Source organism: Panthera leo, chromosome F3, assembly GCF_018350215.1.
Source record: "Panthera leo isolate Ple1 chromosome F3, P.leo_Ple1_pat1.1, whole genome shotgun sequence".
Classification (NCBI taxonomy): domain Eukaryota; kingdom Metazoa; phylum Chordata; class Mammalia; order Carnivora; family Felidae; genus Panthera; species Panthera leo.
Window position 1 is genome coordinate 8,147,612 of NC_056696.1, and position 24,331 is coordinate 8,171,942.

Below are 24,331 nucleotides of genomic sequence, written 5' to 3' on the forward strand. Positions count from 1 at the left end.
TTTTTTTATTTTTAACTGTGTAGTTTTAACAGGCTCGCCTCTGTTTAATGTAAAATGAGACACCTTCCTTGACAGCATCATCCACCCCAAATGCTACCGTTGTGTCTGTGCTTTTGTAATTCAGATGCTACCTCCAGATTCTGGAGAGCAGGATGGCATGTAATTTATGGTATCCGGGCCTAAATGTTCAGCATGGGGTCACAGAATCTGTGAGACAGAGGAAAACATAACTTGAGCGGAGGGTAGTATGTTTGAGAACAGTAATCCTTTGTGTTATTCCTTTAATAAATATATTAACATGAGGATGTCATCTTCCTCTTTGTGAATAATTCGCTTCAAATGTCTTGAAGGTTCACTTGATAAATCTGTAATGTTCAGGTATTTATTTGTGCCAGCGCGATCCACAGAGGATTGCAAATCACCTTCTTCCCACCAGTCAACTGATGGCGGGAAGTTCTGCATCCTGGGGTGCATAGGAAGACTGGCTGGTCAACCATGCATGCTAAGTGGCCCATACGTGCTTTTAGCTGAGTTCTTTTAATATTCAGATCACTGGAATTACCAGGTGAATTGTACTGCATTTCTTATGGGAAAGAATGTAGGGATGTACAGATAGACACAAGGCCATAACTTGTAAAGAAAGACATCACCACATAGGATAAATCTGAGAGAAGGTAACTTGATATTTGTACTGGTGGATTCAGGGATTTAATCATCCCCTCCCCCCCCCCCCCCCCCCACTGATTTCCACTGTTGTCCTCTTGTCCTTAAAATGCCACACCTTCCTTTCTTTTGGTTCAGGCAGGTAACAGTGGCAGCTGTAAAAGAAATATACAGCAGGCAAACTAAATACTAGTTTGTGGAAGTCCACTTACTTCCCTCTCCAGGGAATAGACAGTATAGAGCCAAAGTACAATCTATCTAAGGTTGTTTTGTCTAGTTTTATATTTAAAGGATAGTCAGTAATCCAGTCTTGAGGGTCAAACCACTGTTGTTTCTTTCTTTTTTTTAATTTTTTAATTTTTTATTTCTTTTTTGAGAGAGAGAGACACACAGAGTCTGAGCAGGGGAGGGGCAGAGAGAGAGGGAGACTCAGAATCCAAAGCAGGCTCTAGGCTCTGAGATCTCAGCACAGAGCCTGACGCAGAGCTCGAACTCACGAACCGTGAGATTATGATCTAAGCCAATGTTGGACACTTAACCAACTGAACCACCCAGGCACCCCAAACCACTGTTGTTTCTAATAATACAGTCTCCCCACAGCAAGAAGGGAACACTGGAAGAAAATTTTCTGATCAGTTTTAGGATGCAGACACCATCCAAGATTGACAAAACATGGTTTATTTTATATTTGCTCAGGAAATTTGAAGGCGCTATCTACTGATATAAAAATGATTCTGAGCAAAATAATAGTATCCATGAACAATCATGACAATAATAACTGCTTATATTGCATGCCAGGTGCTGTTCTAAACCATTTAAATGAATTATTTACTTTAAACCTCACAGTGATCCTATGATGGAAACACTATTATTGTCTCCATTTTAAAGATAAGTAGACCTGAGCTCTGAATTGAATTTCAGTACTAAATCTTTTAAGCCAATTCCTTTCAGTATTAATTCTGTTAATGAAAAATATAAATTTTGATTTAACATATCTGTGTGATAGCCCTTCAAACACAGATATAAAAAATATGGGTTATAGCAACTTTGGCTTACCTCAGAAACCAGAAGTAAGTCAAAAGCAATATTAAAGCCTCATGAATTCAGAGGAGTTAGATAAAAATAGTCTAATTTATAGAAATATCTGAATTCATCTTTTGTTAATCAGTAAGCATCTTTTGCCCAGAAATGTTCAGCTTGGTCTCCTATAATAGGTAAAATCGGCTCTATCACAATACTGATTACATGTAAATTCTGCTTCTAGGTGGTTTTTAACTTGAGAATCATTTTGCCTTTTTTTTTAAATGCACTTCCCCACCACCAAATTGTATTTCCTTTGTCATTAAGCAATGTTAGTTGAAAAGGTTTAAAGTTCCGTGAATTCCTTTTGACTGGGGTTTGAATTATTAAGGTTTAATGACATTTTTCTCCAAATGTTTGAGCAAGTTATCTTCGTTTCCTTTTACTTCTTTCATTAGGCAAATGGACATGAATAGTCAAGAGTTGGTTTCCCTGCTTGAGGCTTACTCCTTGGTCTCTGATTTTTGCTGTGTGTTTTGTAGGAAAGTAGGCTGACCTTTTAATGTTCATCCCTTGCTGTGTACTCATTTGGAAATGGATCCTCACTGTGAAATGGCAAGTCTTCCCCACAAAACATGGTAAATGCAGATGAAGGATGGGTGGCACGTTATTTCCTATTAGTCAAATGAAGACTTGAAACCATCTTGGGATCTCTGCTTGCTTACACGTTGTGAAGTGATAGTTTCCCTTCATGTATGGAGAAGACCAGACTTGCCCATGAGTCAGAGGACAACATGGGACAATACCAGGACCCAGCTCTGTTTCACAACTAGTCAAGCACCTTTGCTAAGGAGCAATCAACTCTTTGCCATTCACTTAAATGTCCTTCTCAGTAGGAACTGGAGAATTGCAACCTCTCTATTATGCTGTTGTGTGAGCTGGGCCTCCAGATCTGTCCCTCCGACCCTGTCCTGTCGCGTAGCTGGTTTGTTCTCAGCTCATAAGCCAGGTAATGAAAGGGAGAATAAACAGAGTGGACTCCTGAGATTTCTCTCCTTCAAAGAGACCAGCTCAGATATACCAGCAGAGTTTACTTTTAAAAACCTAAATGGAAGCATGCCATCTTAAGTATGGAGTAAGTGAAATAATAGGTTAAAAAATCAACTTATTTTTTGATCCATCATAAATTCACAGAAAGGAGGACTATGAAAAGGTGCTCAGCACTCTGTTAAATAACAAAAATTCAACTGAGTAAATTCAGGGATCAAATTGGCTTTATTCAACCGTTCACGAATTAGTAAACAGGAGCTCTGCGGGCTGTAGAAAGGGAAAAGTTTTTAAAGGAAGAAAGGGAGGGGGGAAGGTAATTATTAGCAAAGAATGAATTATTTCAAGCAAAGTCACCTCGCTAAGGGTAACAGGAGAGATCTCTCTGGTGGATTATTTCACTAGTGCGGACCAGGTAATTCCATATTAGCTGGTTAAATGTTACATTCCAGAGTGGTTGAAACTGCAGTTAAATTAGATATTAAATCTTGGTTTGCAGATATGGGATTTAACATAAGTCACTCCATTTTGGGTTTCCTTTTTAACAATTCCAAACATCTCCATGAAGAGAGGGCACATGAAGTGTCATATTCACCAGCTGTCCATGGAAACAGTCCTTGGAGAGCACCCTTGAGTAGGCTGGAGAAAAGGCTGGAATGAAATGTATACATTGATGGCAAATGTTTAAGCCATCAGTGTTTTCAGGGCACATGCTTTTGCAGAAATCTGCATTGTTATGCTGGTTGTAAATTTAATAACAGGTTAAACTCCACCGAGGCCAGGGAATTGGGAGGAGGTGAGTGGAAGAAATCTTTGTTAATTTTTACGAAAGGCTAGTATGTATGTGCTAGGCACTGTGCTAATAGCTTCAGACCTGATTCTTCAGTTCTCATAGCAACTTAAGGGTGGCTATTATGGACATCTTCCAAATGAAGATAATATTGGAAAATAAAAACAGAACAGATGCTATTCTGTGACTCTTCTCTCCTGTAAAATAGTAAAACACTTTCTAACCTGTGTAGGAATCAGGCATTTGGAGATGGCTCTCCTATTCTTTAGATTTATGGTCAAGTCGGTAGAGTCCATCTGGGACTGAGGTGGAAATTGATGCAAAGTTGTCATTTTCTGCTAAACCAAACTCTTAAAAACTAAAATAAATCTCATTCCTCCTTTAACAGTCTTTCTCATTTTCCTCTCAGAAGAGACTATACTCTTGGATGTGGTTGGAGACGAGATGTAGCTGGGGAGGGGACAGGGTTTAAAACTCTTCTTCAAGAACAGTTAGCATCCCATCAGCTTCCCTGCATCTATGTCACCTGCTAAGAGGGTTCTCTTTCAACACCCACCTCCTTTCCTCTGCCTCTCTGCGCTTCCACAAAAGTGCTGTTTCCTACCTTGTCCACCCCTCCCCATAGCACTCAGTATTTGGGATCCCATTATTACGCTTAATCATCTACCTTAAGTTAGGTTTCCTTTCAACTGTGCTTGGCTGCGTGGGATTTTTCTTGGTCTGCCTCAGTGTGGCATAAAACACTGCTCAGCAGGACCCGTACGTGAGAGCAGATTTTCCTTTGAACAAAGTTGTGTGTGAGGCTAACAATTACATGAAGAATTAGAATGCATTTTCCAAGCATCAAATTCAACCTCTTTCATCAGCTTTATATTTTGTGAAGTTTTCTAGTGCAATCAGATTATTGTTACTAATTATTACCTTCAATGTACGGCAAGTAGGAGAAATAATACTAAAAATCAAAGCTTCATTGTATTGAGGGCTTTCTCTGTACTAAGCCTTCTTTAAGGATTGAAAAAGTATGAATTTACTTAATTCTCACGATCACCCTTTATTGTAAATAATACCATCATGGCTTTATTTTAGAAAGGCAGAAAGTGAGGCACAATTAAGTGACTTACCCAAGGTCACCTTCCAGGAGGTAGTAAGGCTAGAATTCCTATCCAGGCAGTCTTTCTCCAAACTCCTCACTCTTCTTTCACTGCTAATAATTTTAAACTTTTTTTTAAGTTTACTTATTTATTTTTGAGAGAGAGAGAACACAAGCTGGGGAGGAGCAGGGAGAGGGGGAGACACAGAACCCAAAGCAGGCTCCAGGCTCTAAGCTGTCAGCACAAAGCCCGACGTGGGGCTTGAATCATGAACCGTGAGATTGTGACTTGAGCCAAAGTCAGATGCTTAACCCACTGTGCCATTAAAGCACCCCTCACTGCTAATAATTTTAAAAAATAAACTGCATGGAGCACCTGGGTGGCTCAGTTGGTTGAGCGTCCTACTTCAGCTCAGGTCATGATCTCAGTTGGTGAGTTGAAGCGCCACATCAGGGTCAATGTTGTCAGCGTGGAGCCTGCTTCGGATCCTCTATTTCCCTCTCTCTCTGCTCCTCCCCCACTCGTGTTCTCTCTGTCTCTCTCAAAAATAAATAAACCTTTTTTTTTTAATTTTAAGAAATAAAAAATAAATTATATTTATGAAAACTCATTCTCTTCCATGATCTTGCTGTTTCCTAAGCTATAGATTTCATCTCACTAGCTCTTTTAAGAAAAGGTAACAATACTGTTCATCAAGAAACCCTTTACTCATTCACTTCTTTCTGATTGCACACCCACGATGATATAATGGCCACAGGTTGGCACCTGCTGTTGCTTGGTACTGAGTTCTGCAGACTCTCTTAGCCTCTGGGTTGAATTTCAAAGACTAGGGAGTCAATATGTGTGCTTCTGTATTCCTCTCCCCCATGGTTCAGGGTGCTCCCCCAGAATCCACGGCCACCAGGGAATCCTGTGGGAGGAAAGGGATAGCGCCACAGGCTTTTCCACAAAGGGGTCTGGGTTTGTGAGTCTTGGGAGTGCTTAAAAACACCATGGAGGAAACAAAAAATACAACACTAACAAAACAAACAAAAGATTAACGGGTGTGTGAAGTAGAAAGAAAAGGGCACAGCAATCTTTAAACCAAGGGGCTCTGGAAGGTGTGATGCTGAAGTACAAGAAGCAGGAAGGAAAACATGAAAATCACATTTTTAGAAATAGTTACATTTATAATTTTTGAACATACCCTCTTGAATGAATAGTAGACGGGAGTTCAAAGCAGATTTCCATAGGTTCATTGGTCACGAGAATCTGGCAACTCTGAAAAGGGGAGATTTTTATTTATTTTTTTTTTTCAATATATGAAATTTATTGTCAAATTGGTTTCCATACAACACCCAGTGCTCATCCCAAAAGGTGCCCTCCTCAATACCCATCACCCACCCTCACTTGGTCTGTGCCACCACCCACCCCCCATCAACCCTCAGTTTGTTCTCAGTTTTTAACAGTCTCTTATGCTTTGGCTCTAAAAGGGGAGATTTTTAAATCATGTTTTATTTTTTATTGTTCTTAAAGTTTATTTTTATTTATTTTGAGAGAGATAGAAAGTGAGCTGGGGAGGGGCAGAGAGAGAGGGAGACAGAATCCCAAGCAGGCTCCGCACTGTCAGAGCAGAGCCGGACGTGGGGCTCAAACTCATGAACCGTGAGTTCAGGACCTGAGGTGAAGTCATGAGTTGGTTGCTTAACCAACTGAGCCACCCAGCTTCCCCTAAATAATTTTAAAATGCATTTTGAGCAAACAGGAATAGGCCTGTTTAAACTCTGTTAACATGTATTTTAACCTTAATCCACCTTTGTTCTGAAAAGACCTAAAAAGGAGTACATTGAAACAGGCCGGTTCTCATGGGGCACAGGAGCCCAGTGACCTTACTGGTGAGGAGACCATCAGTGACCTGCACCTGGGTGGTGGCACAGCAGTTCAGCCCACCCACACACATCCCTGGCTCCGGTGGGAGACGGGACCCGACAGCCCAGGCTCTGCCTGGAATCTAGAATCACTAAGGCTGTTTATCTTGGAACTGGAAATTAGCTCAGAGAATAATCAGTCTAGTGTTTCCCAAGGTGTGTCTTAGGAAATGCCGTTCACTGAGAAGGGGACTCTACTCCCTGAGAGTGAGAAGCTATGGGTTTCATTTAAATAGGTTTCTTTTACTGTGGGACTCCTCAGAGCCATTAATATGCTAATGTGCTCTGCGAATCTCTAAGAGGGTAGGAGAGGATGAACCTTCATTAAACCCTTTTGGCCATGAACTGCTTTCCACAGTTAATTTTGTAGATCACATATTCCTTGAAGCCTCTGTGTTTCCACAAATGCTGCTCTAAACCAGTATAGTAAGTTTAAAAAATAAATTGCATGAGATGCAATTTACAGATGAGAACACTGAGGTGAAGGGCTGGAGGGTTGGGGTGGGTAGATGTTAGTCACTTACCCGTGACCCCTTCATCCCTTGTGTCAGGATTTAGGACTTAAGGACTCTCAGGCCTTTTCACTACACGTGCTACCTTATGAAAAAAATATGTGATTCCAAATCTGGTAATTGTAGGCTTCTGTATCCTTAGCAACAGAACAACTGAACAATGAGAAGACCAGGGATTACAGTGGTAGAGGTAATCAACGTGGCTATTGCACATTTACTCTATTCTGGAAACTGCCCTAATCACGGCAGAGAGTTTGGAAAAAAATGAAAGAAACCTGCAAAAACTTTAGAATCCAGTTTGAAAAACAAAATATTTGAGCATTCTTCAAGGGAGCATGACTACCCAGGATATTTGCCAAGGGGGCCAAACAGCTTAATTTGTGGGACCCAGTATGAGATGAAAATGTGGGACCTGTTGCTAAAAAAATTATCAAGAACTTCAAGATGGTGACAGTAGAGCTGTTACCCCAAGCTCAGGGTCAAGGTCAGGGTCCTCTGTGTTCCACAGCCCGAGGCCATGAACCCTGGTGCTCGATGAGTAGGATTGTCAATGAGTACTTTGGGGACTTGGGAAGAGGAATATCCCCGCAGACTAAACAGTAAAGGCCACAGTGAGAAGTTGGATGTTGAGCTGACCCTTAAGGGATTTGTGAGCTGAGGAAAGAAAGGGATTCTGGGCAAATACACAGCACTGGGAACGAGTGTGGTGTTAGAAGACCTGTGAGCAATTTCTTGCCAGCCCAGAATGTTCTAGTTGCAGAGCCCTTGTACCCAAGGCTAGGAAAGACACAGATAAAATCAGGAAGGCCTGAGATTGCCCTGCACAGGGTGTGTGTGTGAATTGAGTCCTGCAGGCTACAGGGGCCACTGAGGATCGTGATTGAGGCCAGGACCTGGCAGGACTGGAACAGACCTTGACAAAGGGCATGGGTGGAGGGGTGACAAGAGTGGGGAGACAGGGAGCCTATGACCAAAATTAAAGAGAGAAGTGACAGGATTGGGTAATGATGGTGGGAAGGCAGATTGTGTCAACTTGATGCCCAGTTGTTTCTTCAAACAGTCTAGATGTTGCTGTGAAGGTTGTTTTGAGGTGTGATTAACATTTAAATCAGTAGACTTGAGTAAAGTGGATTATTCTTCATACTAAGGGTGGGCCTCACCGAACCAGTTGCAGCTCTCAAGAGCAAAGACTGAAGTTTCCAGAAGAAATTTGGTCCCAAGACTGCAACATAGACACCCTGCCTGAGTCCCTACCCTGCTAGCTTGCCTTGTGGATTTCAGACTTGTGAGCTCCTACAATCGCAAGCCAAGCCAATTCCTTAAAATTCTATGTATCTCTATCTCTCTATCTCTATCTCTCTCTCTCTCTCTGTCTCTGTCCCTATCAATCTCTATCTCTATCTCTATCTATCTCTATCTATTTCTATCTCTATCTCTCTATCTCTATCTACCTATCTATGTACATATAGATATAAGATCTCCTGTTGGTTATATGTATATCTCCTGACAATTCTCTTTCTCTGGAGCGCTCTGACTGGTACACACAGGGACTATGGGAGCTTCACTCTGACTGGTACACACAGGGACTATGGGAGCTACAAGGAAATGGAATGGACAGACCTGGCAAAAAGCTGCATCATAATGACTGATGGGCCATAAGGAATGAGCCAGAAGGAACAGTGGGCTTATTTCCAGCCCCTGGAAGTGGGCCCACTAGAGAAGGACCAAACTGTCAACAGAAATGGGGAATGTCAGGAGAAAGGGGCAGTTTTCATGTCCACTGGACATTTGGACAAACAGAAAAGGGACTGGCTGGTATCTGTTGCTTTTTGCCTAATATCTTGAGCACCTGAATAATGATGGTTCTTTACTGCCCCAAACTACTGGTTTCATCTGTAGCTGCTAGTTCCTGACAGTGACCGTTTGGTGAGATATTGAGCAGAGTCCCACTCCCTCTGCTCACCAGGCCGGGTCACTCTTGGCAAGCCTCCATCAGGTTGAGGTTGTGCCTGACATTAGCAATGAGAAAGAGAACTAAGGTTTAACACACCTTTGGTTCTGGCACCTGTCCCCTTTTCTTTCAGTTAAAAGGACAGAGGGAAGAGGCAGAGTTTGAACACCCAGGGGGTGAACCAGTGGGCAAGAGGAGGCCTCTGTCCCGTGGCGCATCTTGCCAACCCCAGTCAGTGCTGGCACTGCGCCTACCTTTTCCCCAGAATTTATGAGTTTCTACAGACATGCTTAGCTCCTAGTGGAACACTGGTAATGCGGGTAACCAGATGTCAGAAGCAAAATAAAAATGAACCAAAGCAAAAGGAAACTCAACCAGAAAAGCAACAGAATAATTAATATTCCTTGGGCAACACGCAGTAAAGGCAAACAAAGGATTAATTCCCGAGGTGTTGATTTAGAAGATTATCTGGGCTGCTCAGAAAGGTCAGGTTTGGGTACAGATGCATTCTGAAGCAAATGGGGCGGGGTGGGAGGTAGGCAGGTTCCTTACAGAGGAAACAGATTAGTAGGCCACACCTTCATTAACAAAGTCACGCTTATTTTCTACAATATTTACAGGAACAATTTGGCAGATGGTATTGTTCAAAAGAGGCGTAAGTAGGAAATCTCTTTCCTAGTCTCCCTTGGGAGGCATTCTTACAAAGCCAGTTTATTGTCTTTATAAAAATAGTCTCAATTTGTGCAATTAGGTGAAGAAATAAGAACATCACTTTACCCTCTCCTGTCTGCCTTTGCTAAGATGGGGCTTAGTAAGTCCTTCCAAGTGGAAATTCTTTATTTCCAAAAATTTCCCTCACATGTCCCTCCAGCTCCTACTCCCTGAATAAATATGTTCTGAATGGCATGATAATCTGAGATCTCTATCATGGCTCCTTATGTGATGTGTCTCAGGTCTTTATCCTGGCCACTTTTTATCTATATATAATCCCATTTGGCTAAAGTCCCTCTTAGAATATGATGGCAGGGTGCCTGGGTGGCTCAGTTGGTTAAGCACCTGACTCTTGATTTCAGCTGGGGTCGTGATCTCACAGTTGTGAGATGAAGCCCGCATCAGGCTTTGCACTGACAGCACAGAGCCTGCTTGGGATTCTCTCCCTCCCTCTCTGTCCTTCCTCCACTCACCCTCTCAAAATAAATAAACATTTATAAAAAAATAAATAAGATAGGATGGCCAGAATTCAGTATAGTACTTCAAAAGTATCCCTGGGGGCGCCTGGGTGGTTCAGTCGGTTAGGCGGCCGACTTCGGCTCAGGTCATGATGTCGCAGTCCGTGAGTTCGAGCCCTGCATCAGGCTCTGTGCTGACAGCTCAGAGCCTGGAGCCTGTTTCAGATTCTGTGTGTCCCTCTCTCTGACCCTCCCCTGTTCATGCTCTGTCTCTCTCTGTCTCAAAAATAAATAAAACATTAAAAAAAAAATTAAAAAAAAAATTAGCCTCCCCGTGTGGACTTTGGCTTATAGCTGTAGGAGCACTTTTCTTCTGCAAGGAAGCTAAATCTAGATTCACTCTTTGTAGGCCTTGTTATTTTTTGTTGGTTGTTATAAGTTCCTTGCTCAGCACTATAGCGTAGGGGTTGGAGTCCGATAGGATTGACATCAAATTTCCTTTCTAGGGGCCCCTGGGTGGCTTGGTCGGTTAAGCGTCCGACTTCGGCTCAGGTCATGATCTCACGGTCCGTGAGTTCGAGCCCCGCGTCGGGCTCTGTGCTGACAGCTCGGAGCCTGGAGCCTGTTTCAGATTCTGTGTCTCCCTCTCTCTCTGCCCCTCCCCTGTTCATGCTCTGTCTCTCTCTGTCTCAAAAATAAATATATATTAAAAAAAAAAAAATTTCCTTTCTACCTTTTACAATTATATGATGCTGATCAGGTTTTTTTTATTGTTTTTTGTTTTTTCCCCTAAGCTTTGATTTCTGTATCTCTACAATTAAAGTAATACTACCAACCTCATACAGTTGCTAGGAATGGAATGAGATATTCTAACACACCCAACACTGAACCTGCAGCAGGTTACTGCTCAATACATGGCAGCCTTGGAGCTGATGACAAAGAAACCTTTTTCCTTCCTTGATAAGTTACCTAGGTCAAAGTCAAGAGAAAGCCAGAGGTGCTAGTGTTTATTTATGATCTTTGGCAAAGATTTCATAAATCTCCAAAGCATGTGGCCTCCTTAACAGCACAGAGACGTGGGCAATGACACCCCAGGGGCATGGATGAGGGGCTTTTTATTCTATATCCTGTGCTGCCCAACGTTATCACCAGCAGTAAAATGCATACAAGGCAACTGGCCAGATTTACACTTAACAAATCTGGGAGACAGAACTAAAACCTTGGTTTTCAGACACAGACTTAAAGAGATTTTAGCTAGCTAATCAGATCAGTGCTCATAATGAGAGGAAATTGAACAGGGGTGTGAAGATAAATGAAGGCCACCCAAGTGAAAATAAGCAGAAGCTGTTTATTGAGAGTGTGCTACAGCTGGGGAGTCAGCCACTACCACAGGGCTTCGGCAGGGACTTAAAGGCAGGCAGAGGGGAGGCTTTGTGGCAGGAAGAGGAAAGGCTTCAAGTGCATGCGCTTGGAGGGAGTGATAGGAAGGGCGGACTAGAAGGGGGTTTATCGTGCGATTGATTGGTTAGGGAGACATATGTGGCTTCCTCCGGTTTGATCCTAATTTGAGAGCAGGAAAAATGAGGACGATTGGAGAATTTTTAATCAAGTCCTGGTCATCTTGGAGCCAATTGCTACAGGAGTTATTGTTTGGTTTTCTGGGCTGGTTACTGCAGGTTGTGAGAGATCTGTTTTTTATATATATGGTTTGACCAATGTCCGTTTGTATGTTCAGTCTCTGAGGGCTAAACAAAGCCCTCCTGTTAATTCCTCCTTTTCACCATCTGCCTCCCCACAGATGGTTTTTAGAATCCCAGATAGGTGTCGGGGAGCGGGTTCCAAGGACTGGAAGAGGGTCCCCTGACTGTGGGTTAATGCATGAAATCCCAGCACCTCTTCAGTGCCTGGCACATACTAGATGCTTAAAATTGTTTTATCCAGTGAATGCATGAATTACCAAACGAGAGCGTGTTCAGTAACCACGTGTGGCTTAAAGCCACTTCGCAGGAGAATTAGGAATCGAAGATGGAATTCCAGAAGAAAGGGCTTACGTCTGTGTGAGCAAGAAGCTTCTAACACTGGAGCCTTCCAGCGATGGACAGGCCAACCCCGTGAGAGAGTTAGCTCCCTGTTGTGGGCAGGGGCTACATGGTCACCTCCCTGGGATTCGGTGGAGGGAATGTTGGAGACTGAAGATGGTGCGGCATTACGGGACCATGTGTTGAAGGGCAAGGAGGAGATGGCAAGAGCTGACGTGGCTCTGGTTTCTTCATCACAGCTGACACGTGAGCTCAGTGAGTGTGAGCTAATATCATCATCGTTATCCTCAGCACTTCACACATGGTACCTCTGCATCCCCATCTGACTTCCGGTCCACAGTGCAGATGTGTGCCCCCCAGAGCCTGGCCTCACACTCACTCTGAATGTTGGGCCTGATGACAGAGCAGTGTCCTTCCCCAAAAGCTGATGACGCCAATTTGGGAACATTTCTGACGTTGCCCTCGTGATGGTGAAATACACTATTCTGAAAATAAGTTATTGTATGCATAAAAATACCACTTTAAACCATGGAGTTTTGTTTTGTTTTTAATATTGAGGTAAATATCTTCACTAGAAAAGCTTGTTGAATACATACATGCAAATTTTGTTTCCTTTAACAAAAGTTTATTGAAAACGTTTCACTGGATTCCTTTAAGGGCTTAGTCAGACCTAGGAAATGCATTGATTTTAACAACTCTATTTAAAAAGACTCATTTAGGTAAATTTTATTTTCCCACTTTTTTTTTTTTACTTCATGGCTTTCATATTTTAATTGGAAAAAATTGGAATGTATTATCTTGATACAATGACTTTTGAGAATACTACTCATACCCATAAATCATTCCACATACTTCAACTATTACAGCTCAAGCATCTTTTATTATAATTAGCTGTCACTTCAGTCCTTTATTGTTGAATTCACCAAAATATAACTGTCATAGTCTTAAAAACCTTTTCTGAAGTTTAATTCCCCCTAGAAACTGTGCGTGGAAAATTAGCTCCATTGTCTTGCAGCTCTTGTACCGTGGCCTTCTTACTCCCCACCCACCAACTGCTAAACTATGTTGTTATAGTCAGAGTAAAATGTACCATATTTGACCTTAAAAACAGCCTAAAAATACTCTTCTACTTATTTTTGTTAACATTTATTTATCGTTGAGAGACAGAAAGAGACAGAGCATGAGCAGGGGAGGGGCAGAGAGAGAGGGAGACCCAGAATCTGAAGTAGGCTCCAGGCTCTGAGGTGTCAGTGCAGAGCCTGATGTGGGGCTTGAACCCACGAACTGTGAGATCATGACCTGAGCCGAAGTCGGACGCTTAACTGACTGAGACATCCAGGCGCCCCAATACTCTTCCACTTCTGAGTTATTTGCCTGTGCTGCTGGATATGTTTATTCTCGAAATGGTGGTTCTGAATGTCATTCTCAGAGGCCTGTGGGAGAAACCATGCTTCATAGTAACACAAGATTAAGGTAAACCAAACACAAAGACACAAATGTTCGTCGGTTCCTAGTTTTCAGTAAGAGCTTCAGACTTCTTAAAAATTTCCCACAAACATTGATTTCTTTGCTCCTCACAGCTGCCCTGTGAGATACACAGGACTGCTTTAGAAATTTCATTTACAGATCAGGAAACTATCTCCAAGAGGCTAACTGAAAACATGTCCCGGAATTATTCCGTCAGTTAGCATCAGAGTTACGGCAACCCAAACCTTCCGGTTTATGTAACACTCCTTTGCCTGTGCTACACTCTTTTTCTTACTCAATAATTGTCTGAGTCAGTGATCCAAACACATAGCAACATCCCACATTTACAGTAATATCCCAAAGATCTAGAAACTCAATATCTGAGAGCCTGCTCTAACTGGAATAAACCAAGAACCAAAGAATATACAAAAAGACCGCACCCAGCCTTTTCCTTACTAGAACACCCTGTAGGACTTATAGCAGATCTGTTTTTTCTTAGGTTCACCACAGGTTTAATGAATACCCAAATTGTGGCCAATAAGAAGTCACACATCAGAGGGGCGCTTGGGTGGCTTAGTCGGTTAAGCATCCGACTTCGGCTCAGGTCATGATCTCATGACTGGTGGGTTCGAGAGACATGTCGGGCTCCGTGCTGCCAGTTCAGACCACAGAGCCTGCTTCTGATTCTGTGTGTGTATGTGTGTGTCTCTCTCTGTGCTCCCCTCCTCATGGTCTGTCTCTCTCTGTCTCTCAAAAATAAATAAGCATTAGCTTTGGGATGCAGCGAAGGCAGTCCTGAGAGGAAAAATAAATAAGCATTAAAAAAAATTTTTTTTAATAATAAAAAAAAAGAAGTCACAAATCAAAGAAGAACAGTGACAGCTCAGACACGTGACAGCTGTCCACAGGGCAGGAAGAAACACTGACCATTAAAAGCAACACATAGATTTGAAATTCCAGTACTCACGAAAGGGAAAACTCTGTCTACTCACTGCTTCCTATTCAAAACGCAAGAAACATGCTTAAACTTCTTAGCAGGGGCACCTGGGTGACTCAGTTGGTTAAGCATCTGTCTTTGGCTCATATCATGATCTCACGGTCTGTGAGTTTGAGACCCACATCCAGCTCTCTGCTGTCAGCACAGAGCCTGCTTCAGATCCTCTGTCCCCCTCTCTCTCTGCCTCTCTCCTGCTCGTGTTCACTCTCTCTCTCTCTCTCTCAAAAATAAATAAATATAAAAAAAATTACAAAAACTTTTTAGAGAGCAGTCCATCAGAGTAGCTGAAGTCTTCGTCCCTGGAGCTGTCAGCCCCAGGCCATTTGGATCTCTAAAGCAGACCTGTCCAATAGAGATATACTGCAAGCCACTAATGAGAGCCACATATGTAATTTAAAATTTTCTACAAGCCACAGAAAAATGTAAAAGAAGAAAGTCAAATTGATGTTAATCGATGTCATATAATCTCAAATATCCTAAATATGGTTATTTCAACAAGTCATTAATATAAAGCATTTAATAATGAGATATTTTACCTTTTTCGGCATGACAGTGCATCTCAGGTCACCTAAGCCAAATGTCAAATGCTTCATAACCACATGTGACTACTGGCAATCTTGATGGCACAGGTCTCAAGCATCCCTTTCTCTTTAATTAGGAAGCCGACTCTGTTTTTTCTAAGTTAATCACAAGCGAGAAGAGCTAAGGTATTTACTCTGAAGAGCTGGTTTTGTATCAGGCAAACAAACCCACTTCAGTCGGAAGGCTGCTCCTGTGACACTGTAGCGTCCTCGAAAGTCAGATGGCGGAGGACGCCCCAGGCGCGTCAGGACTTTGAAGTTGCAAAAGCCTTTCACACCATCAACACATGGCCCTGATGAGAACTGCTCATTTTGACTTTCACATTTATGGATTATGCTCTGCCTTCTTATAAAAGTGATTTTGATGTTGTTCTCAGAAGGCAAATGTTTATAATCTTTATCTGCCAAGAGCTTTCAGCAGACAACATCTACAAGTTGCTTTGCCTGCTGCACACTGGTGTCATTTGCCCGCTACATCGTTTCCGTTCATTCACTCAGCAGAGATTTCTGTAGGGTCTCCTTTGTGCTAGGCTGTCCCGAATGTTCTGGAGGTACAGAGATGCGGGAGCAGGGTCCCTTCCCTTAAGGAGCTCACATACACGAAGAAGAGAAACAAGTGAGTGCATATTTATAATACAGCTTGCTATGTGTGTGATGATCTCAGATTGGGGGAGGGGCCAGGAACGGTGAGCTGACCCCGAAGGGTACATGGAGGGGAGCCACATGAAGAAAGAGGAGAAAGGTTTTCCTTTGCATGGAGGCGGGAGCAGACAGGCCTGGTTCATAGAAGAGGTGGTCGCCCACCTGGCTGTTACAATGATGCCTTGAGTGGAGGGAGGAAGGGGTGTCTTGGGGCCTCGGGTGTCATGCAGAGAAGTGTGGACTCAGTCTAAAGTTTTTTGAGAAAGCTTCAGGAAGTGGACAGGAAGCATGGAGACTGGAGGAAAGGGCACCCCTGTGGCGGATGCTGCAGATGTGGGGCAGGGAGGGCCCCGGGGAAAGTGCAGTCTTGAACCAAGTCCCTGGCAATAAGGAGAAGCCAGAAGGGCCCCAGGGTGGCTCGCCACCAGTCTCCACTGTGGGCTCTTGTTGTCACGGTCCCCTGAAAGAAGGCTGAGGTTGGGTCAGGGACTCATGAGTCAGATCCGCGCATGTGTTCTGTAAACAAAGAAAGCCCCCTCACATTATGTGCACACAAGTGAGTATGGGTGCACACATACACAGAAAGGGCCATGCAGCAAACTGTTCACAGCGATGGCTCTGGAGAGAGAGCAGAAACAGAGGAAGAAGGGCCTTTGCTTACTCTCTGGAGACATCCACACTGCTTCAAACTATTCCTTTGTAAGTGTTTAGCAAATATATATATTTAAATTGAGTGATATTTTAATATGATTCTTTTTAAAAAAAATTTTTAGTATTTATTTTGAGAGAGAGAGAGACAGAGCATGAGCAGGGGAGGCGCAGAGAGAGAGAGGAAGGCCCAGAATCCGAAGCAGACTCCAGGATCTGAGCTGTGAGTACAGAGACCTATGTGGGGCTTGAACTCACAAGCCGTGAGATCATGACCTGAGCCGAAGTCAGATGCTCAACTGACTGACCTACCCAGGCGCCCCTAAATTGAGTGATACTTTAAAATATATTTAATTTGAATTCAATATAGTAATTGCATATGATACAATAAGTACTTACTGTATGTGTGTATGTAGTGTGTATATGTATGTATATATGTGTGTGCACGTATGTAGAGAGAGGATATGGATTATAGTTCTATCATGGTGTGATGCAGGGCACGTAGAACTATAATTACCCTGGCCCTGCGCCTAGGGTCCATCATTAAAGCCTTTTGTTGCTTCCAGTTATAAGATGAATAAGTTCTGGGGCTCTAATGTGGAAACTATAATTAGCAATAGTGTATTGTACACTTGAAAGTTGCTAAGAGAATGGAACTTAGCAACAACAAAAGGTAAGTGTGTGAGGTGATGGATGTGTTAATTAACCTTATTATTGTAATCGTTTCACAATATATACAGATATCAAGCCATCACGTTGCACTCCTTAAGCTTACACAGTGTTACAGGTCAATTGTATTTCGGTAAATCTAGAACAAAGCTTTCCGATGTCCCAAGCTCCTGAATGGTAAGTGCCCCTGCAGTGCTGGTCTGGCCTGTCCCTGCACATGTGGTGAGACTGTCCACCTACCCAGCCTCTGTAAACCACATTTGGCTTAGAGTATCTTTGATGGCTCTGGCCATGTATAAACACAGACAGAATTGAGGCACCTGGGGGGCTCAGTCCATTAAGCATCTGACTCTCGGTTTTAGCTCAGCTCATGATCTCACAGTTCGTGAGATCAGGCCCCATGTCGGGCTCTATGCTGATGACGAGGAACTTGCTTGGGATTCTCTCTCTCTCCCTCTATCTCTACCCCTCCCCACTGTCTTTCTCTCTCTCTCTCAAAATAAAGTTAAAAATAATTTTTTAAAAAAGCACAGACACAATTTTTTTCAGATTTGTTCACTAGTGAAATTTCAAAGATTGTGTTTGTCTCCTAGCTCTTACTTTTTTTTTAATGCACAGGACAAATTAATGTGAATTCACTCACTTCTGTTTAGGTAACAATTTTGCCTGTGCCAACTGTAGCCTCAAAACAAACAGGTAACAACAACAAAAATAGCTGAGACAGCTTTAATATTCTTTAATATTATGAATAATGTATTTTATAATTATAATTCTATAATATTGCCTATAATTATAATTCTATATTATCCTCTGCCTCAATGCCCCTCTGGTTCTCACTTAACTCATCGCCTTCACATAACACAAATTCCCATTCACCCTCCTCTCTCTTGGCCCCTGGACTCATTCACTTGGGTCTCAACCCATTTTTGAGTCACATGTGTTAACTCTGGCCTTTGAATTCTTATTTATCCATTTCTGGACTTAGACTCTGAGCAAAGCATAGGATTCATAACAAGATGATTAGGCTTTTTCCCTTTATTTCATATTCAGTGATCTTCTCAGGAGGCACTTTTCTTGGGGAGGAAGAAGGCAGATTTCTTGTGAGTCTGGGTAGAGGTCCCCAGACAGAGGCCTCGTGAAACGCAGAGGCACACTGTGCATGGAAGGGGCCAGGAAGCTAGTTCTGGCTGCCTCTTCAGCTTTGAAATGCCTGCCAGACAATCTGAGAGATTGCATCTAAAACAGATGGAAAACACCATATTTAAGGCAGCCGTAATGTTTTTATTTTCAAGTTATTTTTAGTTGGCATTGTCAGTTTCTTGGCATTTACACCCAGAACCAAGAATAAAGAGACAGAAGTTGCTGAAGAGAAGACATGCCTCAGCCGCTGAAACATAAGCAGCACAGGAGAAGAGGCTGAGAAAGTGGTGAGAAGGGCTTTGGGACATTTTCCGAGAGAAAGCAGTTCATTTTGTGGATCTCTACTTTCTTTGCCTTCTTCTACCACAAATCCCACAGAGAACTCCCAGAGCTGGTGAAGGGAAAGACGGTGTAACTCCTGACATCGAACTCAGGCAGGTTCCTCACCAGTGACCAGCTGGGAGGCTCACTCCTGCCTGAGCCGAATGTATTGATGAATTTCTCTTTTCCTTAGAAAGTCTTCCTAAATTTGGCCCCCTTCCCAAACCTGCCATCCATCATTCCACATTCTAGAACAAACATTCTAATAGGCCCTCGGAAAACTTCGGTAGACACTGAAAACCTCGTGATTACTGGGTACCCATTCCATCAGAGAACAGAAATGTGAGAACCCTGACCCTTGGGCTCAGGCATTGCCAGGGGGTCTGGGACACGAGGCAGGCCCCCTCTGTGGGTGCCATATCTAGATTGCCCGTGGAGGACGGTGGGCTTGTGTCCTTAAGGCCAGAACTCACTGAAGATGTTCAAAAGTTTTATTTTGTCTTTGTTTTTTTTCTAAGTACTTCCACAGCTTGTTTGTGTCTCAGAAGATAAAATGCAGATGAAATGCTTTTACAGCAAATACCCTGACAATGAAGACTTTTGAAGGATAACCAGCCCTGTTGGTTGTCTGTACTTAGTTTATGAAACAGTTTCTTACACATTAATTTATCTCATCCTCCCACAGCTGGGGAAGGAGACAGGGGCCTGTGTTACTGTTCTGGGGTCCTAGGTGTGGGACTGAGGTCCAGAAACTCTAAGTGATCAGCCCATGGACACAGTTCTGGGAAGTGTGTACCTGGAGGCTGGTGTTCTGCTCTTCTGTGTTTCTTCCAAAAGGACCCTGGTGTTCCTCACCCAGGCGACACCTTGATGAATGGCCATGGAAAAATGATTTATTGTTCCAATTATCTAACATTGTCTACAGTGAATGAACAATGAAGTAAATGCTTCCTTTGGTCCCAATCACAGAAGCAGGAGATATGTAGTGGCCCTGGCTGTGGGGTGCCATCCACAGGGTGGGCGTCTCTGTGGGGAGAGTGTCCTCCTTCATGGAATTTTTTCTCACTTGCTAGCAGTGAGGGACTCAGACAAAAGAGCTTCTCAAATTTTCAGACTCTTCCAGAGCAATGTGATATTCTATGAGACCTTCCCAAACGGAGAAGAGTGAACAATTATTTCTGCTTTTCTCTCCATTACCTTAATTGATTCATTCACTCACTCATTTTATCTAGACCATCCCAGACACTGGAGATGAAAATAGACCAAGGAAAAAAAAATAGCCTTGCCTTCAGCGAGCTTACAGTCTGATGGGAGAGTCAGTCTACAGATCAAGTAAGCAAAGGAATAAAATCACTGTGGTGATGGATGCCAAGTACAACAACGAGGGGGTTGTGACAGTGATAATGGGAAGAAGGTATCAGGGGACAGAGAAATCCCAGAAAAATCAGTGACTGGCAGAAAGCCTGGAGAACTTTCTAGCTTGGCTTTTGGAAGACCGTGGACTAGAGCTGGCGAGACAGGTGGGAACTCGGGCACTCCCTCTTCTGGATTCTTTTACCTCCTAGAGATTCTGTGGTCTGTATCATCCCTGCTTTCAGTTTGAGGACTTCAGCATCTTCAATACTTCAGGCAACCCACTGAACTGCCTGCATTCCTAAGCCTAGTGTTTTGCTGCCCTCAGCCTCCCTCCCTTACCTGAAACACCTTTGCCATGCATCCCACCAACATAGTTATCTGCAGCGGGTGCTCAGTGATCGGTCCTGGGACTCCTCATCCCACACTGGCGTCTTCCTGCTTCCGGCTTCTCCCTGTTGCCCTTAATACTGAACTCCACCGCAGACTCACATCCCTAAGTTAATCATACCCCCTTCCTCAGACACCCCCAGCCACTCTCCTCAGCCTGACAGTCAAAGCTCTCCTCAAGTTTCACTCCTGCCCCTCTCCTAACTGCACCTCCCATGAGCCCACGCACCAGCCACACAACAGCCACACAACGTGACTATTCCCTGGGCAAGATTCATGTTTCTCTTCTCTGTGTCTCTGCACATGCTCTTTCCTCTGCATGGAATGCTTTCCCCTCTCATGCTGCCTGGGGGCATTTCTACCTAGCATGTGCTCAGAGATGTAATGAGATATATACAGAGGTATAGGAGCTATATAAAGAGGTGAGATATATGCAGAGGTGTATTTATAGTGGCTAAAAAGGAAAGAAAAGGTATTGACCTATGAATGTGACAATAGAACACGGTAAAATAACTTAGCTCCATGCACTTAATGAAACACCATGAAGGTGTTAAATATTATGTCCTCAAGAAATATTTAAAAAAAAACCCACCAACTTTCAAAATGCTATATGCAGAAGGACATATATAGTATGTACATATGTATATAATGTGTGTACATATATATATGGTATATTAAAGGTGTATATATGAGTTATGAGCATGTTCAGCAGCAAATGACAACAAAAACTCACACTGGTTTAAGTAGATCTGAGCTTGGTGGTTTTACACAACAAAATGTGTACGTGTAAACAGTTCCGGGCAGACATGGTACCTCAGTGATGCCATCAAGGACCTGATTCTGTCTTTCAGCCTTTATTCTCGTGTCTGTGGCATCATGGTCAAAGGCAGCTGAAACCGGTCATTCTCTCATCTGCACTCTGGAAAGCTATTCGCAGGGAAGACAGTGGTTCAAAGGCAGAGGACAGAGGAGTTTCTCTTACTAAGAGTTCAAGTCTTTATTTGGGGAGGGGGATCCCAGGCCCTTCTCTTGCATCCCCTTGGTTCCATGTGGCCATGCCCAGCTGGGGAGAAGAGGTTGTGGCTGGTTGCTGTGTCAACCATCTGACAGGTTGGACAGTGGATATGTACGGGGGAGTCACTTAAACATTGGTTTTATTTTCTTTGGATACTGGAATAAATGTTACTTTGACTTCAGTGAAAAATTAAACATTTTAATAAGAAGCTTTAGCCGTCATATTTCATCACAAGTGTCCTCTCCTCTTTAAAATGTTCGTTTTAGGGGCACCTGGATGGCTCAGTCAGTTGAGCGACCGACTTCGGCTCAGGTCATGATCTCGAGGTCTGTGAGTTCGAGCCCCATGTCAGGCTCTGTGCTGACAGTTCAGAGCCTGGAGCCTGTTTCAGATTCTGTGTCTCCCTCTCTCTCTGACCCTCCCCCGTTCATGCTCTGTCTCTCTCTGTCTCAGAAATAAACATTAAAAAAAATTAAAGTGTTCATTTTAATACGTGGATAATATGCTTGTTTGTTTACCTCAAATAGTCTGTGGAAAGCGATAGATTACAGACTTGGAAACCACGCATTCAAATCCCTTGTGCATCCATAACTGTTTGAAAACCTCAGTTTCCTGATCTGAAAAGGGGTGATTTTTACTATTTTATGGGACTTTCGTGAAGATTACATGAAGTTAAATGAGAAAATAGAGAAAGGTCTGAGTAGCTTTTCAATTAACTAGTTCTCTTTCTCCTTCTGAAAATTCACAAACCATATCTTTCTCACGCTACCTCTGTTTTGCCTTCTAGGTTAGCAGTTTGCATAGTTTTTCATTTTTCAGCTTTCCCTTATGAAAAGCAATGACTATACCTTTAAAAATACATATTCCTTACACAATATAGAATAAGTGCCTAGCACACACGTGACCAACCAGTACATTAAAATTCTATCCATATTTTATTAAAAATATTTCAGTTTCCATCACAGCATAACTGCCAAGAAACTGACCCTATCGTTTCTTCTTCCACACTCTGGGTTGTGATGTGGGTAATGAATTGTAATTGTCGCCAAGCACCTGTTTATGGGTAATCACTCTCAGTTATGCTGACAGATGCCAGCTCCATAATCATCATCAAGAAGCCACAGGGGTCTAGGGTCTCTTGGAATACTGTCAACACCCCAAGCTGTGAGGCTTTTCCATTCTTTCCAAAGAAAAAACAAGTAGAAGAGTCTCAAGTTAAACTTAAAATGCCATCCTTAAAAATAAAAAAGCAGAGAGGCATATTCTTTTAATCTTGTTTCAGTGATCTAGCCAGTGTAGCTTAGCAAAATGGAAAGACACCCATTAAAGTTGCCGTTGGGGGCATCAAGAGACCATTAAGGGGATCACGAGAATGATTTTGACAAAGTTTGTCTTCTGTAATATCTCTGTGCTCCAGGCAAACCTCACACAGCTGTCTTATCTGAAAATAAATCAGAATCTTGTTTATGGCCATCTAGAAAATAGCTGTAGTTATTTTTTGCCCTCCTACCCCCAAATCAAAACTATGAAAAGAACATACAGTACTCACAGTTTGTTTTATTAATATTCCTGGTTGTAATTTTCCTAAATAATACATATATCTATTTATTATTCGCTGTTAGAAGTTTACAATCTCATAGATTGATAACTGCTTTCACCCAGCTTCTTTCTCCCTGTCTATAGTTCCTCATTTCTCAGAAGCTCTTGGCCCGTGGTGGGTTTCCATTGCATTTGGCAAATGAAGCATCATTCATTATGGTAGCAAAGTGGGGCTGGGCCAGCCAGTTAGGACACAGCCTCGTGCATTGCAGGAGCACACTGATGGATGTGTGTGTTCCCGGGTGGATTCCAAATGACAGAACATAGGCAGCCAGCTGTCTCAGTAAGCCACCATTGCTCAGGTCTTCAATCATTGCTTTGTGCAGCATGATGCTGAGTAAGGCAGTCAAGCTACTTTGCTTAAGAAGCCTGCTGTAGCTGGAGAGAAAACATGGGAATTGGGGGGGGGGGGGGGGGTGGTGGCTGGGCTTGGTAGGGAAGTTCTGCGGTCCACTGAGGCTCTGACTGTTGGATCACATCTTTCATCTCAAGAATCCATTTTTCCAATCCCATGTGAAAAATAGCCAAGTACTTACATGCCTCATGCCCTTCCCATGCACAGGTCTTCTTTTCTGACACTTGCTTTTTTTCTAAAAATGCAGTGGGATTTGAGTTCCAGCAGGGGAGAAGGAACTTACTCAAGTTTTACTCAAACTTCAAGTTTTAAAATCCTTTGAATCGTAACTTCTCAGAGTCAGAAAATAGCAGAGCAGTGGTTTCCAAACTGTACTGTGGTTCCCCTGGAACACTGCAGCAAATTCACAGAGGTGCTGGAGGGTATTTTAAATTTCAAGGAAAACACAGAAAAATCTGTTGGTATGGTCACCACATAAGTTACTGTCTCAAATTAGTTCATAACTTCAACATTCTTTGTGAATCTCGGTTTCTGTGATTGCTGTGGTAAAAAGCACGTACTAAACAAAAACCTCTGTTTTAACAGGAAATTTAACAGGGTCTAATCTGACTCCAAGTTTTGAGAAGTTATGGCAAACAGGTGCACACATCCCATTAATAAGTAATTTTGGTTATTTGGAAGGGAAAAAAATAGTGTTTCTTGTAATTTCCGTGTACATTAAAATTTTTTTCTTATGTTGTGGTTTTTTTTTTTTTTTTTTTTTTTAGAGATACAGAGAGCGAGCGGGTGAGGGGCAGAGAGAGGGAGACACAGAATCCGAAGCAGGCTTCAGGCTCTGAGCTGTCAGCACAGAGCCCAACACAGGACTTCAACCTACAGATGGTGAGATCATGACCTGAGCCAAAGTCAGACACTTAACCGACTGAGCCACCCAGGCTCCCCTTTGTGTACATTTTTTAGAAAAC

The 24,331-nt window shown here is 42.8% G+C and overlaps 1 protein-coding gene and 1 long non-coding RNA gene across 5 annotated transcripts in view; one reads left to right on the forward strand and one right to left on the reverse strand.

The window, feature by feature from the left end:
• The window catches only part of PLD5 (phospholipase D family member 5), a 336,282-nt gene that overhangs the window by 226,721 nt on the left and 85,230 nt on the right, over positions 1 to 24,331 (forward strand). The window lies entirely within an intron of this gene.
• LOC122211833 lies at positions 741 to 7,125 on the reverse strand. Of its 2 annotated transcripts, none has more exons than XR_006198864.1 (3): positions 7,043 to 7,125; positions 5,798 to 5,871; positions 741 to 818 (listed from the first exon to the last, which is right to left on the reverse strand). It is a non-coding gene; the product is annotated as an uncharacterized LOC122211833 (long non-coding RNA). The 2 variants fall into 2 exon arrangements; XR_006198863.1 differs by lacking the exon at positions 741 to 818 and adding an exon at positions 5,300 to 5,521.